The sequence below is a fragment of the Protopterus annectens genome, chromosome 10.part0 (assembly GCF_019279795.1).
Source record: "Protopterus annectens isolate FY-2018-M chromosome 10.part0, PAN1.0, whole genome shotgun sequence".
NCBI lineage: Eukaryota > Metazoa > Chordata > Ceratodontiformes > Protopteridae > Protopterus > Protopterus annectens.
In genome coordinates, this window is record NC_056744.1 from 934,245,526 (window position 1) to 934,266,561 (window position 21,036).

Sequence of the window (21,036 nt, forward strand, 5' to 3'; positions counted from 1 at the left end):
AGATGTGACTTGTGTCTGGCATACAAGACATCCTCCAACCCAATACTGATGGATTTACTGCACATCAGCAAGTCAAATGGCATCAGAAATACTTGATCTAAGGATCTAAACCTCTTCTGCAACATCAACACAATTGTTTGGAGGGACATGTATATCTTGCAGAGGATACCCCTGCTCTGGAACAGACTCCCCATCCAAATAAATCAAAACTCATCCCTGCCCATATTCAACTTGGATCTAGTGATGTGAAATAGAAGATTCATCCTAGGATTACCCCTTGTACTACTAATGGACAAAGGCAGCTCCCAAATGCTTTATCCCATGCACAGGTCACCTAAAATTATCTATGGTATGATCCCAGTTTTCATCATTAGGGGTATTATACAATTATCAACCATGGGATGGGTAAGGCTGATCTCTAATCAAATGTGATAGGTTGATTTTAAAATAAAAAGGGAAATTGAATAGGCTTAAAATGGCACACAAGGGCAGCTATGCTAGTACTTAACTATCAAACTATGAACCTGTATAGTGAAGCACTAATTAGGGGCTATCTGAAGGGGAGAGGAATTCAAATGACAAATGTCTAATGAATTTGCTGAAGGCTTGGGATAGCCAACTGAACTTGAGTATCTACTTCAGAGCCAGCCAAGGAGCACTGTTGATGAAATGATTTGGTTAGACTTGCACTAGATAAATGAAGACTTTGGGAATCAAAAGCTGCTCTACAGGAATTAGCTCATTAAAGTTCTTAGCCTTACACATCTGCACTAAGTGCCACCTAAACTGTTGTAGCCCAAAACAGTGCACTTCACAACCTTGTGCCAACAAAAAAAATGAACCTAAAATTAAAAATGCATTCATAGTCAATATTTTAATATTAAACTTATAAACTTAATGGTAGAGTTTATTCAGACCCAAATAAGTACAGTGTCAACATTCAACAAAACAAGAATACCAAGGATCCTACCCAAAGAACATGGCTGGTATACTGAAGTCCCTGTTTACTACAGTTGACTCCTTCCTTTACACTCTAAGCACTCTAGGATGCGCAATACACAAGAAAACACACACACACACACACACACACACACACACACACACACACACACACACACACACACACACACACACAATGTGACCACCAATTACAGACCCTTGTATGATTGGGTATCAGTGGCAAACCAGTAAAAGTGAAGTGGATAAGCTGGTTGATAGTGCTACAACCTGTAAAATAAGCAGTCACCAGATCATAGAAGGTAAATAAAGCTTAAACTAAATACTTAAACAAGAATGTTAGAGGCCTAGGCTGACACTATAGACTATGTAGCACAAGGATAATATGGCAGTAATTAAAAATGGCTAATATATGTCTACAAATGTTGAAGCTGACAATGCATTCCCAGTGAGGAGGCTTGGTTTATAAAAGTAGTTGCCCTCGGATGTAACAGGTGACTGCAGAGGAGATGGAGGAGAATCAAGGGGTAGGTCATAAATGGAAAAATCCTTCTGTGGAAACAGTCAGTGGCATGACTCCTCAGACACTTTAAGATTCCACCATGGGCCCAGCCTCAGAACAGAGATAGTCTGGAGGATGTAGCAGAAGTTGGGAGACTCGATAATGGACTAAGCAGAAATTGTAAAATGGAAGGGGAACAAAAAAAAAGTACTAACCCTATCTAAGACCGATAGAAAATAGATATAAATCATTTAATTTATTGTCTTTTGACCAGATAGCAAAACATAATGGCATCAATGCCATGCCAGAAGAAGATCAAATTACTGTAATAACCTGTGCTCTGTCCATACCACTTACATATTTATGATGAGATCTAAGAGACAGACTCTTCTTCTTTTGGCTTTTCCCAGTTAGGGGTCACCACATCAGATCACCTGTCTGCTCATGATTGGCAGTGGAGTTTTATTGTGTCGAGTTGCCAGCCTGGTGCCCAACCTTCCTCAGAAGGCACATGCATGCACTCATGCCTAGGGCCAGTTTAGAGTATCCAATCCACCTACAGCATGTCTTTGGGACTAAACCCATGCGACCACAGGGGGGAGAACATGCAGACTAAACATAGAAGGCACCCCAGCTGAGGATCAAACCAGAGAACCTCTTGCTGTGAGGTGGCAATGCTAACCGCTTCACCACCATGGCCGCCCATCTAAGAGACTGACTCTAAATGAATTAAAAAAAAAAAAAGAAAGAGTTTAAAGAATTTATACTATATTTCTTGTAATAAGCCCTAAAAAGAATGTCACATTTGCATTTGTCCATATATCATAATATGACATACCAAATATTATTTGTATGCATAGATCTAGAGAACACAATTTCTTTTTTAAATTTCTCTTTCTGTGACATGAACTATGAGTATGTTTGTGTGTGTGTGTGTATGTATGTGTAAGACCAAGCATAGCACTGATATTGCCTGCCAGCTCATTGAGCAGTCAGAGCTAATTTTCAGCCTTGAAGCAGTTCCCAGAGGCATTTAAGCTTGGCTGCACAAGGACAGGCATTTCAAAACCTGTATAAGGGATTATTGGATGTAATGGCACCAAGTCAAATAATGATATGGTAGGAGCAGCCAACATGATATTTTTCATTTCTGTTAACAATCCAATTTCTTACAGCATAAGTGAGAACAAATATTTAATGCTAAAAATATTCTTTGACGAGACATTATAAATACTTTAAGTAAAGCTGAAAACACAGAAAACTAATGAAAAAATGTATGTGGCTGGAAAATTTTCTCTGAGATAGCATACAGTATTCCATCAAAGGACCTTTTGATCAGATGAACCCTTTGTTAGCATGATATACAGTCATTTTATCTGTAATGCCTGTCATTACACTGTGCATTGGCAGCTAAATTACGAGCTGCTTTAGGACTGCATATTTTATGCTGTATATATGGATCCTAAATGTATTCCATTATCCATACAAGCAACAAGTATTAACTTCCTAAATGAAATGCAATTACAGCTGTTAATGTAGAAATTTCAAAAGGCTCTAAACACTTGCTTAGGAGTGTTACCCAAGAAGAGACAGTGAAAGCCATATCAATAAAGCTGATCATGTACAATCAACCATCATATTACTACTTTATTAGCAAGTTTATATGAGGTTAGCATAATCACAATTATAAAAGTCAAAGTAGGCATACAGCAGAGACTTTTCATATGGTTACCAAGCCATAGAGCTTGTTGTAATTGTGTGTATTTATTGAAAGATTTCTTATTGTAATTGTGTGTATTTATTGAAAGATTTCTTAAAAATAGCCAAATGCATGCACAGCTTTATTGTTTTGTGTGCTCACTACTTCATTTTGGCACTACACTCTAACTAAAATATGTTGCACATACTCATGTATTAAGAGCTTCTTGTTATTCCATGGAGTCTCAAATGACCTCTTAGTTTCCAGTTTGTGATTCTGCTGATGTAAATAAAATCATTAAATTAATATCTTTATTAGCTTTGTAAAGCAGAACACATCCAATTTGAGTCTTCTGTTACAAAGCCCATGTTCCTCTTTTTTATTATTATCTAACAGTTGATTTTTGAATGTATTTTTAAAGGTTTTTCACTTAAATGTTGATTCATTCACCGATCTTGCAATGTGCACATCATCCTTTTCAGAACGGGGGGGGGGGGGGCAAACTCCATTATAATAAGCAACAGATGTAAGGCCAAGAAACATCCCATATGAGATTCCACTTCATCACAAGATCCTCATATATTCACTGGCTTAAATAATGCAAGTGTAACTGCGGACCACTTAGCTGTATATCTGAAAACCTTTTGGCATATTTTTGGGATATGGGGGAAAATACATGGTTAGATTTTATTAGGATCCAAGACAATAGTACCATGTTGCAATGTTATCCAAGCCAAACCTTTGAAAATAAAGGCATCATCATTTCAGGCCACTTAGGTTTAATTCTATTCAAAACAGATTAGAACATTACATTAGCATGTTTAGTGGCATTCTTTACATACTCCCTAAAAGTAGCTTTTTAGATAATGAATTTGCCTGGATATTTATCTAATGCCATTTCTTCTAAACGATCAGTGTTCAATTTCTAAACAGTTCTGAAAGTGCTGTTTTTTGGATCTGCTTCACTCGGGGATAACTTATTACTTTAGTACCACATTTTTTTAATTTAATATAAATAAACTATAGAATACTCTCATTACAATAGTAACAGCTAAGATGGTGTTATCTACATATGGGACTTGAACAATAGTATTTTTTTTATTATATCTACTGCATATGTATTAAAGCACTGAAGTGGTCAGGTGCTGGGACTGAATCCTATAGTACCATGTCTTATCATTTAATAAAGCCAACCATCTCAACCATTCACATTTTTTACCACAAACAGTTCCTTGTCCATGTTATGATATATTTTGAGAACAGGGGTACATTCCACTTCAGCAGACTAAAACCTTAAATTAATTTGAATGAAAGTCAACAGAGAAGTCTAGGAAGACAACATCTGCTTGGTGGCACTGATCCAGTGCATGCAAGATATCACCTAAAAGCTGGTGCTCATATATTGATGCATTCACCATGACTGATGTTAGCTATAATACCATTTAATTATAATTATTTTATTACATTTTTGTATATTTATTATCGTGCATGTCACAGACATCTGGTTAATTAACCATTAACTACTGCCTTTTGTCTTTTCTCCTTTGATGTCATTTACTGGTATAAGCATTACTGTTTTCCAGTTATAAAGTACCTGCTCTGATTTCAGTAGTGCAACAGCTTCTAAGTGGTGGCAATGTCACTGTGCCAAGTCTGTGGAAGTCTTTGTATGAGATATTAAACTTTATCGAAGATTTTCATTTTACATAATAGACAGTTTATATCACTTCCTCTATAGTAACTGCAATAATTACTTATTCGTATTTGTTATTCTAAGCAAAAGCATTGGTAAAGCAATTCTCAAACAAATATGAGAATTCATGAGCATATATTTAATAAGAACTTTTTTTCTTAACAGAGAAGTTTCTTTATGGTGTTTCCTATTATCTGCACACCTTTTTAATGACCTTAAGCTATATTACCAATATTACACATTTCCTGAATTTTGTTTATTTCTAATGCTATGTGGTGATTTCTGACCATTTTTATTAAATATCTTAACTAAAGATTTGATTTCTAGAACAGTGCACTGCCTTTCTTTCTTATTACCAGTTCTTTTTTGGATTAAATGTTGCTTTATTGGACAGCCTGCTGCCTTTCTTTTTATTTCTAGTTTTGTATTTAGATTAAACAATGTGTATTCTTCAACATTTCCCATTGTATTTGTGCATGAAGATGTTAAGGTTTCTTGTCACAATTCCACTTTTAAAATATGATTTAGTGGTTATATAGTTATTCATACATTTTTGTGCACATTTTGTTATTAGTTGCTTGCTTGTTTGTTTCAGTTTGTTGGCTGGTTTAGACCTACTGAGCAATGTCTGTTTTAGAGGGAAAAAAGAAAACAAGCAAACAAACTCTAAATATTCAGCAAACATGTTATAGACTGAAGGGTATTTAACAATTCAGAGTGGTAAAATTATGGAAGAAGTGGCAAATCAATGGAATACACTATGGAAAATAAAGGGCTATACGCACATCAAACCATCTATCCTAAGCTATGGGTTGGAAAAAGAAACAATAAATCCATACCACAAAGGTTAACCAAGAGATAATGAAAGTAAGTGACGAAGCCCCTGAAATCCAGGTTTCCAAGGAGCAAGAATCCAAAATAAGTCTACAAATAAGAGTATCTACATTCCATAAGGAATGATTTACCTGGCTACTCTTGTCTAGATGATCATGACTGTAGAGTGCCTACCAGCCTGTAACATATATGAGGTAAACTCCAACTCATCTATTCATTTGGAAAGAGCTCAGAAAATTAACTAAGGACCTCGATAAGACAATGTGCTCCATGGTCAAGGCTCTCTGAAGTTATAAAATTATTTCTTTACTAAAACTATGTGCCCTCTTCCAGTATCAAATATGAAATGCAAATTTGTGAGATTTAGGTCTACCTTTGAAATGGAAAGGTGGGACAAAAGGTAGCCAAGCCTCAGAAATGTCATAACAAATCAAATCTATGACATCTGTATGCCCATTTAGAAACAGCAACACCCCCAAACCTACCCATCCCTATCTGCAGTGGATCTTGGCTTCAAGAATCAACTGTTATCACAGTGGAAACTAACAAATGCCAGACATTCCAAGGACTGTGATCTCAGAGTTGGGGAATCAGCAGATGTGCAGTCAGAAAAAGAAGGTCCAATTGTCTCATATAAGACACTTTAATACAAAACAATAAAACTTTTAAATCTCCAAGACTCTTCTTCAGCATTACAATAAATTAATAAAGTCACATCAAGTATTTAAGAAGCCAGCCTATAAAAGCATAGATAAAAATCACATGGTATTTAAATAGCAGAATAAAGAATACCATCATTAATAAAAATTAGCAGCAATATAAACATATATAAATATAAAACACATATGTAAGAATGTGTATAAATATCAATTTTTAGCAGCCACCATTAATCCATTAATAAACATAAATTGCATAAATTATTATGTGATGTAATTTTGCCTGTCTTTTAAAAGTAGTTTAGCATTATTTTTAATATTAAGGCCTGGTGGTCAATGCACTCTGAAATGATTTATCCATTTATACTCCACAATCTCAATTTTATTAAGTATCCCCTCTTTTATTTGGATATAGCTTTCGTAATACCCTAAATTTAAAAGAATAATCACTACCTTGCATTGTAATTTGTTTAAAAAGTGCATTAGTGTCTATTTTCCTATGAATTTCAGATAGATGTGATGCTATTCTATCTTTTAACTTTTGATTTGTCTTACCTATATAACAACTACATTTCTCACAATTAGCAAGGTAAACAAGATTTTCAGTAGTACATGTAGCAGAGGTAGTAAAAGTAAATGTCTTATGAGAAATAGGATGCAAGAATTCTTTTTGTAAATATATATACTTACAAAATGTACAGTTATAAAAAGAGTTGTAGTCTTCTTATCAACAATGGGGTCTTTATTCATGTCTGAACTAAGATCTTTGAAGCATAAGTAAGGTTTTAAGTTTTCTTTTATTTTGATATATATATTTTATTTTATTTATTTTATTTTACATTTGTTGACCGGGCTAGTCTAGCTGGAGAAATTTCCATTTTCAGTAGAGGCCCGGGGAGAAAAGCTCCACAGAGTGAGATACATTCTGAGATGAAAAAAAATGTATATACAAACACAAATTGTCATACAAAAATGTACTAACAGTACTAATAATAATGAACATCTAAGAGTTAGTAATAGAGTTAGCAAGCAAAACATTAAAAATAAAAGATAACACTCTTATGTATAAAAAACTACTACAGGAGTTAGTTACTATAAACACTCCATACAGTTCAATTCTCAATTAACAAGTAGGAAAAATACTGATTGGATTAATATGGAAAGGAGCAAGGGTAAGGAGAAATAAAGAAGGTGGGAATAGAAAGTGGTGAAAATAAGAGTGGATGCAATGCATATATATATATGAAATGAGGCTTGTCCCCAACTATTTTCCTAACTTCACTATCTGACTTAGGGATGGCCCAATTTCTTTATATTACAGATCTGATCTGAGGGATACATCTATTATATTTTGTAACATAGCATATAGACCATTCTTTACCAGGAGTATCTCTGTTTACAGTGGTGAGGTCATTACCAAATAAATATGGTTTTCCTGGCCCATCTCTTTGTGATATAACTAAATGCATATAACTTTAATAGTTTTTGGATCATAACCTCTGATATAGAAGTCATCTGCCGTAATATCAATTTCTTGGATGGATCCAGTATTTGTTGTATTAAGTCTACTGGCTCTTATGAACTGGCTTTTGACAACACTTTTAGAAATGTGATTGGGGTGCATACTGTTGACATGAACATATCTGGAAGTCTGCACATTTTTCTGTGTATTGTTGTCTCAAACCTACCACTAATACAAAAAACATTCAAATCCAAGAAATTCACAATATCAGAGCAATTAAGTGCATACTGTAAAAAAATCAGTAGTTTTCTGCAAATCAGAGTTCTACCCATCTGGGCTATGATGCAAGTGGAGAAAGAAGTGGTAATCTAGAGCTAAGAAAAGGGAACAACTTAATCTTCCACGCAGGCAGTAAGATTAGACACAGAACTAAAAATAACAGCTTAACTTTCAGAGTTATTTCCCACTGCAGTCTTGACATCAAACAAAACAAGACCAGCTAGCCCACCCAAGACAATAGCCGGAGGGGTCCACATTTATGGGGACATAAAGTATCTGGAACTGATTACCTGCTCCGCTTCTTCATTAGCTACAAGAGCTCACTGAGACCAGAGACCTCTGGTAGGAAAGGAAGCGAATATATATTCTCCCTCCTCACCCCAATTTTCCACCAAGAAAGTAAGGGTATGAATCTGGAGGCACCTACTACCTCAAAGGAGAAGGCAGACATCAAGACATGACGGACACTCATTCAATGGGTAGTGAAGAAACTATTATCATCAGAGACAGGATAGCCAATGCCATTAATTCCCTCACTGTAGGCCTGGCCAGAAGCAGATATGATGTGGCTACTCTGTATCTAGCATGTACTCAGCAGGAAATGAAGACAAGGAAAGCACTGCTGAGTCTGATGAGGGGGACAGTGGGATGTCTGATTTTGGAGTAGCCAAGTAACTTTGTACTAGAAGGGCTAATGTTGGACCACCTGAAAGCAAGACAACAGCAGCCAGAACAGAGAGGCATGCCCATTGCTGGTTATACTGCACTGGTCCGTCCAGGGAAGATAATGTGGAATCACTGAGAAGACAGAGTATGACAAATGGCATCCTTGCATCTGCAGTGCAGAACCAAAAGACTGTTGACACTGAGCCAAACTGAAGAAAATGGAAGGTGCATCTTTGATCCACCTGCATCCCATCTGAAGATCTGAGAGAGGAAAAGGGCTAAGTCCGGCGGCTTGTGCTGTACCTGCAATTATGAACCAGGCCAGTTACACTAAATCACTAAAAGAAAAAGACAAAGAAAACTTGTCTGGAGGGGAAAGATACAAATGCCCCCAAAAGCTGCTGGCCACAGAGGTGATGCTGGAAAAGCAAAAATTACTTCACTCATCCCCTTCAACCTAGAACACACTTCGCAATCCTCTCCAGCCTCCTACTCCACTCCTTTTGTTTTTCATACTAAGACATCACGTAACTTCCTGACGACACCCTACCCTGCACTCTTCTTATAATCTCATTCTCTCCATCCATCTTCCTCCTATAACATAACATGAACACCACGTCTCATACTAAGACATCACGTAACTACCTGATGACACCCTACCCTGCACTCTTCTTATAATCTCATGCTCTCCATCCTTCTTCCTCCTATAACATAACATGAACACCACGTCCCATACTAAGACATCACTTAACAATATGACGACACCCTACCCTGCACTCTTCTTATAATCTCATTCTCTCTATCCTTCTTCCTTCTATAACATAACATGAACACCACGTCTCATACTAAGACATCACTTAACTACCTGACGACACCCTACCCTGCACTCTTCTTATAATCTCATTCTCTCCATCCTTCTTCCTCCTATAACATAACATGAACACCACGTCTCATACTAAGACATTACGTAACTACCTGACGACACCCTACCCTGCACTCTTCTTATAATCTCATTCTGTCCATCCTTCTTCCTTCTATAACATAACATGAACACCACGTCTCGTACTAAGACATCACTTAACTACCTGACGACACCCTACCCTGCACTCTTCTTATAATCTCATTCTCTCCATCATTCTTCCCCCTATAACATAACATGAACACCACGTCTCATATTAAGACATCACTTAACTACCTGACAACACCCTACCCTGCACTCTTCTTATAATCTCATTCTCTCCATCCTTCTTCCTCCTATAACATAACATGAACACCACGTCTCATACTAAGACATCACTTAACTACCTGACGACACCCTACCCTGCACTCTTCTTATAATCTCATTCTATCCATCCTTCTTCCTTCTATAACATAACATGAACACCACGTCTCATACTAAGACATCACTTAACTACCTGACGACACCCTACCCTGCACTCTTCTTATAATCTCATTCTATCCATCCTTCTTCCTTCTATAACATAACATGAACACCACGTCTCATACTAAGACATCACTTAACTACCTGACGACACCCTACCCTGCACTCTTCTTATAATCTCATTCTCTCCATCCATCTTCCTCCTATAACATAACATGAACACCATGTCTCATACTAAGACATCACGTAACTACCTGACGACACCCTACCCTGCACTCTTCTTATAATCTCATTCTCGCCATCCTTCTTCCTTCTATAACATAACATGAACACCACGTCTCATACTAAGACATCACGTAACTACCTGACGACACCCTACCCTGCACTCTTCTTATAATCTCATTCTCTCCATCCATCTTCCTCCTATAACATAACATGAACACCACGTCTCATACTAAGACATCACGTAACTACCTGACGACACCCTACCCTGCACTCTTCTTATAATCTCATTCTCTCCATCCTTCTTCCTTCTATAACATAACATGAACACCACGTCTCATACTAAGACATCACGTAACTACCTGACGACACCCTACCCTGCACTCTTCTTATAATCTCATTCTCTCCATCCATCTTCCTCCTATAACATAACATGAACACCACGTCTCATACTAAGACATCACGTAACTACCTGACGACACCCTACCCTGCACTCTTCTTATAATCTCATTCTCTCCATCCTTCTTCCTTCTATAACATAACATGAACACCATGTCTCATACTAAGACATCACGTAACTACCTGACGACACCCTACCCTGCACTCTTCTTATAATCACATTCTATCCATCCTTCTTCCTCCTATAACATAACATGAACACCACGTCTCATACTAAGACATCACTTAACTACCTGCGACACCCTACCCTGCACTCTTCTTATAATCTCATTCTCTCCATCCTTCTTCCTCCTATAACATAACATGACCATGTCTCATACTAAGACATCACGTCACTACCTGACGACACCCTACCCTGCACTCTTCTTATAATCTCATTCTCGCCATCCTTCTTCCTTCTATAACATAACATGAACACCACGTCTCATACTAAGACATCACTTAACTACCTGACGACACCCTACCCTGCACTCTTCTTATAATCTCATTCTATCCATCCTTCTTCCTTCTATAACATAACATGAACACCACGTCTCATACTAAGACATTACGTAACTACCTGACGACACCCCACCCTGCACTGTTCTTATAATCTCATTCTCTCCATCCTTCTTCCTTCTATAACATAACATGAACACCACGTCTCATACTAAGACATCACGTAACTACCTGACGACACCCTACCCTGCACTCTTCTTATAATCACATTCTCTCCATCCTTCTTCCTTCTATAACATAACATGAACACCACGTCTCATACTAAGACATCACTTAACTACCTGACGACACCCTACCCTGCACTCTTCTTATAATCTCACTCTCTCCATCCTTCTTCCTCCTATAACATAACATGAACACCACGTCTCATACTAAGACATCACTTAACTACCTGACGACACCCTACCCTGCACTCTTCTTATAATCTCATTCTCTCCATGCTTCTTCCTCCTATAACATAACATGAACACCACGTCTCATACTAAGACATCACGTAACTACCTGACGACACCCTACCCTGCACTCTTCTTATAATCTCATTCTCTCCATCCTTCTTCCTTCTATAACATAGCATGAACACCACGTCTCATACTAAGACATCACTTAACTACCTGACGACACCCTACCCTGCACTCTTCTTATAATCTCATTCTCTCCATCCTTCTTCCTTCTATAACATAACATGAACACCACGTCTCATACTAAGACATTACGTAACTACCTGACGACACCCTACCCTGCACTCTTCTTATAATCTCATTCTGTCCATCCTTCTTCCTTCTATAACATAACATGAACACCACGTCTCATACTAAGACGTGATATCATGTAACTACCTGACGACACCCTTCCCTGCACTCTTCTTATAATCTCATTCTCTCCATCCTTCTTCCTCTAATAACGTAACATGAACACCACGTCTCATACTAAGACATCACTTAATTTCAACTCATTGTCTCTAATGATGTCTGCTATCTCTTGAAATATCTTATTAGAATTGTCTCAGGTCTCATTTACCACACACTAATCTATGTAACAAATAATATGACTATTGAATTTTTCCTCACATATCTTCAACTCGTGTTGTTGTTTTTCATTGCACTTTACTATGAAACATATGTTCTATTTTATTCATATTACAACACTTTTTCACTTTTATGTTTTGTAGTGTAACATGATACTTTGCAATTTAAAGTATTTGTACTTGCTGTTTTGTAACGTAACATGATCATTTGTGTTTCAAAATATCTGTACTTGATTTCTGAAAAATTGTGCGTGTGGAGCTTTTCTCCCTAGGGCCTCTGCTGAAAATGGGCAATTTCTGGCCCAGTTGGACTTTCCAGGTAAACAAATGTCAAAATAAATAAATAAGAAATCTACACTATTACAGGAGGTGGATTATAATGAGAGAAATACTCCATAAATGAGCACAATTATATGATATGTAAAATCAGACTGATGCACATTCTCACACTTTCAATATCTCATTCCCAAATTTGTATATGTTGGCGCAGCTGCTGATTCTATTGAGGCTTCTTTACATGAAAACAGTGCTATTTAATACAAAACATTACAACTAAATTCTAATTACAAACAATTACAGTTTATTTTCAATAACCACAGCACTAATGTCTGAGAAAGTGTGAAGCAGACGGATGTACTGCTTATGTCAGCACTGTTTACGGATTACTATGTACAGAGATTTTATCAGAGACTTAGTAATGTGTGTCAATCCAAACCCTAACACTGCCCTTGCCCCCAATCTCAACTCTACATCTTACCTTGGAAAAAATCCTTTCCATAACACTATCACTGCACAAGGAACTTGGGTACACATGGCATACAGACGCCTACATGCACAACCCTAAATCCCTCTTTTTCCCTAGTTTCTAAAATACAAACACACTCTCACACTGACACCTCTAATGATAAAAGTTTTAATCTGTCTGATAGTTTTGGCACTAAAAATCTAGGACCCCATTTATCTTACTTAACCACATTCATTGTATCTTCCTCTTTTCCATGTCCAGCACTCAAGAAAATGTCTTTACAATGACCTTCCCAAGCACTTCAATCAGCCAATGAATTGATGATCTTATAGAGTGCCATAAATCCTTCTATGTATGTGTGTATCTCTCTCTCTCTCTACGTATATATATATATATATATATATATATATATATATATATATATATATATATATATATATATATATATATATATATATATATATATATATACACACACACACACACACACACACACGCACAAACATATATATATGTATACACACAAGGCTAGCCTTATGCGTAGGCCAACTACACAGCCACCTACAATGCTATTCTCGCAGCTGTAAAATAGGTGCTTTTCCAGTATTTATTTTTTTATAGTAAAGAAATGGCATTTTCCAGCTTAATTTAGTTATTACAGTGCAGTCTTCGTCAGTTAGGCTGCAATTAAAGGATGAAACAAAAAATAAAGTTGAAGAACAAGATCAAATTTCATCCCTTAATCATGATTTTTGTTCAGGCTATCATTAAAAAAAAAAGAAAAATGCATGTCAGACCATCAAGAATCCCACGTGGCTTCCCGGGGCCACAATGCCACCAGATATCCAGCTTAATGTAGTTGCTACCACTGCAGTTATTATAGTGTAGTCTTGGGTCAGTTAGAGTGTGTTGAAAGGATTTAGGATAAACAGAGTTGAAGAGCAAGACTGTGAATGTCTTCCCTTAATCATCACTTTTGTTCAGGCCAACACCAGATGAAAAGATTGTTTAACAAAACTATAAAATGACCTCAGAGCATCTAGAGCACCCATGGCAAAGACAACTGGCCTAATACATTTATTTCCACAGCAGTTATTATAGTGTAGTCTTGCATACTTAAAATGTCTGCAATGAATGAATACATCCGAGAAAAAATGAAGAGTAAGACAAACTTTGAGAAAAAAGAAGACGAGAGTAATCTAGATGGGTACTCCAGGTGATATGCATGTGTATGTGGGGAGGAACAGTGGGCAATGGGGTGGTACTGTGGGGCCCTTTCACTTAGAGTTGACCAAAAGCTGGCTCTGTATATACACATATATATATATATATATATGTTTATAGACTGTGTGTGTGTGTGTGTGTGTGTGTGTGTATATATGTACACACACACAGATATATATATATATATATATATATATATATATATATATATATATATATATATATATATATATATATATATATAGATATATATATATATATATATATATATATATATGGGTCTATTTTGTATTATCGAAAATACGGTTCATTGAACCGTATTTCCGATAAGACACTTCCGCAAAAGTGCATTATATCGAAAATGCACTTTCGCGGAACAAAAACAGGAAAATGTAAAACAAAACAAAAAAACCTAACAAACTAAACAGCATTATGCAATGGGACAAGCCCCCCTGCACCCGCCCCACTTTATTATTCTCACTCTAAGATCACACTACAGTGGGGAAACAGTATACATTGCTGTACAACTAACGGTACATGCAAACTGCATGTTTTTTTTATTTCTTTAGCGAAAGTGCATTTTGTCGAAAATGCACTTTCGCTAAAGTGTGTTTAATAAAGTACAGTTCGATGAACCGTACTTTCAACACAAATTACCCATATATATATATATATATATATATATATATATATATATATATATATATATTTAAACCTACAAGCATAACATACATACACCCATACATATATACATATATATCTATATCTGTATATATAAGAGAGAGACAGGGAGAAAGATGGGTTGCTGTCATAAGATCATAGGAGATTACTAGGCTATCAACCTGGCAGTCGTTTTAAGGCTAGCCATTTTATTGCAATGTAATACTATGAAAATGCTAGTCAATACTCAAAAATGCATTTAGTGATGACTGCCCATGTCCTGCAGGGTTGTGGGTACTATCCCTGATAAGAGTTTATAGTGCCTCATCCAGTGGTCCAGGTTCCTCTTGAAGAGAGTCATAGAGCTCTGTGTTCTGTTTTACATTAACTGGTAGCCTGTTCTAAAAATGTGGCAGTCGCTGGAAGATAAATCTGTCCCTCCAGCTTGTCCTATTTAAGTCACAGGCCATATTTAGGTCCCTGGAATGGGTACTCCTAGTCCCATTTGATTTACTGATATGCAGAAAGTTCATTATGTCTGGGTCTTGGATTGCTCTGTAGGCCAGGCATAAGTCTCCCCTAAGAAGTCTATACAATACACAGTATAGTGACAGGGACTTTAGTCAGTCTGTGTAAGGCACGTGCTGAAGTCCCTTGATCTTCTTTGTTAGAAACCTTTGAGGTCTCTCCAGTTGTTGTAGATGCTTTGTACGGCAAATGCAGAACGGGGCATCATACTCAGTTATGGGCTGGATTAATGCCGAGTATAGTTGGGTTATAATCTCTACTGCTCTTGAGGCGATGCATTTACTAATCAAGTGTGCTACATAGAAAGCCTTCCTTACTACAATAGACACATGGTAGTCGAAGTTAAGGTTGCAGTCAACTTGTGATCCCAGGTCCCTTACCACTCCGTGGGTACTTAGTGTCTTATTGTTGATTTGATAGTGTGAAGGGACATTGTTTGCGCTGAAGGGAATGATGATGAATTTTTCTCCATTCAGTCAGAGACAGAGAAAAACACCAGTTGCTGGTCTGAGTGAGACCCTCCTGGAGTATACTGACATCATTTGGGGATTAACTGATTGCACCTAGTTTGCAGTCGTCTGCAAAGTTGGTCAGCCACAACCCCTTAGTTTTGACCTGAGCTTCTGAGAAGCATATACCTAACAGAAGGGGGCTTGGCACTGACCCTGTGGCACCCTGCTGGTAACAGGTATGCTGTTTGATGTGGAATCACCCATTTTGATAGTGTATGTCTGGTTTGTGAGCCAGTTAGCAACCCATCTTACAACGAAGGAGTTTACATTCAGTTTGCTAAGTTTATTGGTAATGCCTGAATGTGGGATTGTGTTGAAAGCCTTTGACAAGTCAAGGTATGCTGTGTGCATAGAGATGGCTCTGTCAATGGCCCTGGTCACGTTTTCAAAGAAGTCCACCAGATTTAAAAGGCATGATCTCCCCTTGACGAAGCTGAATTGGATAGGATCCAGGGTTTGGAGGTTGCCTATGTCTTATTTATAAGGTCCATAATGATACATTCCATGGCCTTACAGATGAGGCTGGTCAGGCTTATGGGTGTGCAATTCTCTGGGTCTGTTACTAGGCCGCCTTTGTGGAGGGAAATAACTGTTACAGTTTTCCATTCTGCAGGAACAAAGCCTGTGTTTAGGGTGTTCTTCCATTGTTGGGGTCTTGCCTTAGTTTTCTTAGACAGCAACTTTTTGCATTTATTATAAAGTTTGTTGATGCTGGATGCTCTCCATGGCAGCTTGTTTTTACTTGGGGCTCTAGCTTTGATTCTTTCTGGTACAGACAAGTTTATACACTTATACAAGTGAATGTGCAGGGCTTTGGTGTAAGCTTTGGCATAGTTACCACTTCCAGCTTGGGGGGGCTTGGAATGTATTTATACCTTCACCTAGGACAGTACAGTTTGCCTTGGTGAAGTTTTTTAGTCTGAATTCACCCTTTGCAAGTTCTGGTGTTAGTATCAGATCAAAGGTGACTGTTTTGTGGTCTGATTTAACTAATGAGTGTCCAACAGTTGCATTTGTTTGGCATGTTAGTGAGGACCAGATCTGAAGAAGAGAATATCTGTTCCTGTTGTCGGGTATGAACAATTTGTTTCAGGGCATTTGAATTAACAAAGTCAAGGAACTTGACGCTAATCATTTGGGGATAGTGCAGGTGTCCTAGATGATGGCGGCATAATTGAAATCCCCCATAACCAGAATGTTCGATAAAATTTGGATTGTCTCCAGTTTGGACTAGTAGGCTTTGTGGATGTTATGATCCATGGAGGAAGATCTATAACTGCCTATGACTGGAATGGAGGTCTTACCCACCATAACCATGGAGTTCTCCAGTCTAACTAGACAGAAGGTGAATTTATCTGTAATATATATAAAAACACCACCTCCTTTGGTTTTCACACATTCATTTTGCGGTCTAAAGGTATGGAAGGCATTGTAGCCTTGCACAGCTGGGGTACTGTCTAAGGCCTTGAACCAGGTTTCTGTGGCTGCACAGACAGCTACATCTTCTAGTGATAGAAGTGCTTCCATGGAGTGCAGTTTCTGGTTTAAGCTCCTAGCAGTTATCAGTATGACCCTTATTTAATTCTGGTTGGCTAATTTCACGTTGGTAATGTTGTTTTCAAAAAATTGCCAAAAACAACCCTGTACAATTTGACTACAAAACAGTCACTATGGAGGAGGCAAGACCCTTTGCCCACATCTGAAAGCCTAGAGGAGCCAGTCCAGGTGCAAACCATTTCTGGCAAAGCAGTGAGGTTTGTTGTATGTCTCAGGTCATTCACGCCAACATGAACTATGACACAGTCATAATGCTACTTGCTGATTGTCCTTTGGTTGAATGGTAATTTCATCTAAAACCAACTGATCCCACAGAGCTAAGAACATCGATTGAAAATCAGTTTAGTTGAATTACAATTTAGTTGACATTCAGTTTTCTTGAATGTGTTATAATTGTATATATTTCTGTAATTCAGAAGTATAAATTAGAAGTGAAAAGCTTTAGCATGCCCTTGCAGTTATCTAGTCACTGGTAATCTGGTTTGTATATGTGCATTGGCAATTACTCCCCATGTATGGTATTTTCACTTTAATACACAGCTGTGTGACTGTGAAGTTAATATATTTAAATCAAGGGGTATAGCAGTGTAGGGGGGGGGCTTACCCCTTTGCAAAACTACTATTTTTGAAAAGTATTTCCTCTGTGTTTTTCATTGTATCTTGTTTCACTTATTTTGCATTAGATTAAATTGTGTTTCAGTGAAACTGACTTTCAATTGACCAGGCCTGGCACCCATGTCCCTTATGGAAAAAGATAGCTTATAAATGCCTGGCCCTCAATGTCCTATTTGGATGCAAGACATTATTATTTTATCAGGAAAACTTGGCTAGGCTTAGAAAGCCCCCCCCCCCCCCCAGGTCATTAGCTTAGCAACAGTCTATGAATCTATTAATCAAATATTTGGAATACATGAGTTGTCTTTAGCCAAAATTGCCCTTCAATAAATTTACCTATAATACATATCTATATCTATCTCTCTATCTACATATATCTATCGATATATATATATATATATATATATATATATATATATATATATATATATATATATATGGGTCTACTTCAATTCATAGAATCTCATTTTGTCGAAATTTCATTTCACTGAAAGTTCACTACATCGACAAGCATTTGCCCCCTTCCCCAATGTTGTTTGACCCTGGAGTTGATATATATAGTAGGGGGGCACAGCCCCACATTAGTGGGGGGCAAAGCCCCCCACCTAAAATGCTTGTCGATGTAATGAACTTTCAGTGAAATGAAATTTCGACGAAATGAGATTCTATGAATTGAAGTAGACCCATACATATATATATATATCATCATCTTCTTTCGGCTGTTCCCGTTAGGGGTCGCCACATGCTCTTTCACACCAACTGCCTACATGTCCTCTCTCACCACATCCATAAACCTTATCTTAGGCCTTCCTCTTTTCCTCTTACCTGGCAGCTCCATCCTTAGCATCCTTTTCCCAATATACCCAGCATCCCTCCTCAGCACATGTCCAAACCAATGCAATCTTGCCTCTCTTGCTTTGTCTCCAAACTGTCCAACCTGAGCTGACCCTCTAATATACCAATTCCTAATCCTGTCCATCCTAGTCACACCCAGTGCAAATCTTAACATCTTTAACTCTGCCACATCCAGCTCTGACTCCTGTCTTTTCATCAGTGCTACAGTCTCCAACCCATATAACATAGCTGATCTCACTACCCTCTTGTAGACCTTCCCTTTCACTCTTATTGGTACCCGTCTGTCACAAATCACTCCTGACACTCTTCTCCACCTATTCCACTCTGCCTGTACTCTCTTCTTCACCTCTCTTCCACACTCACCATTACTCTGAACTGTTGATCCAAAGTACTTAAACTCATCCACCTTTACCAACTCTACTCTCTGCATCCTCACCATTCCTCTACCCTCCCTCTCATTTATACACATATATTCTGTTTTAGCCCTGCTGACCTTCATTCCTCTCCTCTCTAAAGCATATCTCCACCTCTCCAGGGTCTCCTCAACCTGGTCCCTACTCTCACTACATATCACAATGTCATCTGCAAACATCATAGTCCATGGGGCCTCCTGTCTAATCTCATCTGTCAACCTGTCCATCACCACTGCAAATAAGAAAGGGCTCAGAGCTGATCCTTGATGTAATCCCACCTCCACCTTAAATGTATCTGTCACTCCCACCGCAGTCCTCACCAATGTCACACTACCCTTGTACATATCCTGTACCACTCTTACATACTTCTCCGCCACTCCCGACTTCCTCATACAATACCACAACTCCTCTCTAGGCACCCTGTCATATGCTTTCTCTAAGTCCACAAAGACACAATGCAACTCCTTCTGGCCTTCTCTGTATTTCTCCAACAACACTCTCAGAGCAAACATTGCATCTGTAGTGCTCTTTCCTGGCATGAAATCATACTGCTGATCACTAATCATCACCTCCCTTCTTAGCCTAGCTTACACTACTCTTTCCCATAACTTCAAGCTGTGACTGATCAATTTTATCCCTCTGTAGTTACTGCAGCTCTGCACATCACTCTTATTCTTAAAGATAGGTACCAAAACACTTTTTCTCCACTTCTCAGACATCCTCTGATTTTCCAAAATGTCATTAAACAATCTGGTTAAAAATTCCACTGCCATTTCTCCTAAGCACCTCCATGCTTCCACTAGTATGTCATCTGGGCCAACAGCCTTTCCATTCTTCATCCTCTTCATAGCTGTCCTTACTTCCTTCTTGCTAATCTGCTTCACTTCCTGATTCACTATCCCCACATCATCCAACCTTCTCTCTCTCTCTCATTCTCTTCATTCATCAGCCCTTCAAAGTACTCTTTCCATCTACTCAACACACTCTCCTCACTTGTGAGTACGTTTCCCTCACTGTCCTTTATCACCCTTACCTGCTGCACATCTTTCCCATCTCTGTCCCTCTGTCTAGCCAATCGGTACAGGTCCTTTTCTCCCTCTTTAGTGTCCAATCTCTCATACAACTCTCTATATGCCTTATCCTTAGCCTTCGCCACCTCTCTCTTTGCCATGCGCCTCATCTCCTTATACTCATGTCTACTTTCTTCATCTCTTTGACAATCCCACTTCTTCGCCAGCCTCTTCCCCTGTATACTCTCCTGTACTTCCTCATTCCACCACCATGTCTCCTTGTCCTCCTTCCTCTGTCCAGATGTCACACCAAACACCTTCCTAGCAGTCTCCCTTACTAGCTCTGCTGTAGTTACCCAGCTATTCGGTAACTCTTCATTGCCTTCCAGTGCCTGTCTTAACTCTTCCCTGAACTCCACCTCACAATCACCCTTTTTTAACTTCTACCATTTAATCCTTGGCACTGCTTTCACACTCCTCCTCCGCTTCTTGATCACCAACATCATCCTACAGACCACCATTCTATGCTGCTTAACTACACTTTCCCCAGTCACCACTTTACAGTCTCCAATCTCCTTCAGACTG

At 38.2% G+C, this 21,036-nt stretch overlaps 1 protein-coding gene across 2 annotated transcripts in view; it reads right to left on the reverse strand.

The window, feature by feature from the left end:
* PLPPR5 (phospholipid phosphatase related 5) overlaps nt 1–21,036 on the reverse strand; it is a 3,295,121-nt gene that overhangs the window by 1,893,183 nt on the left and 1,380,902 nt on the right. The window lies entirely within an intron of this gene.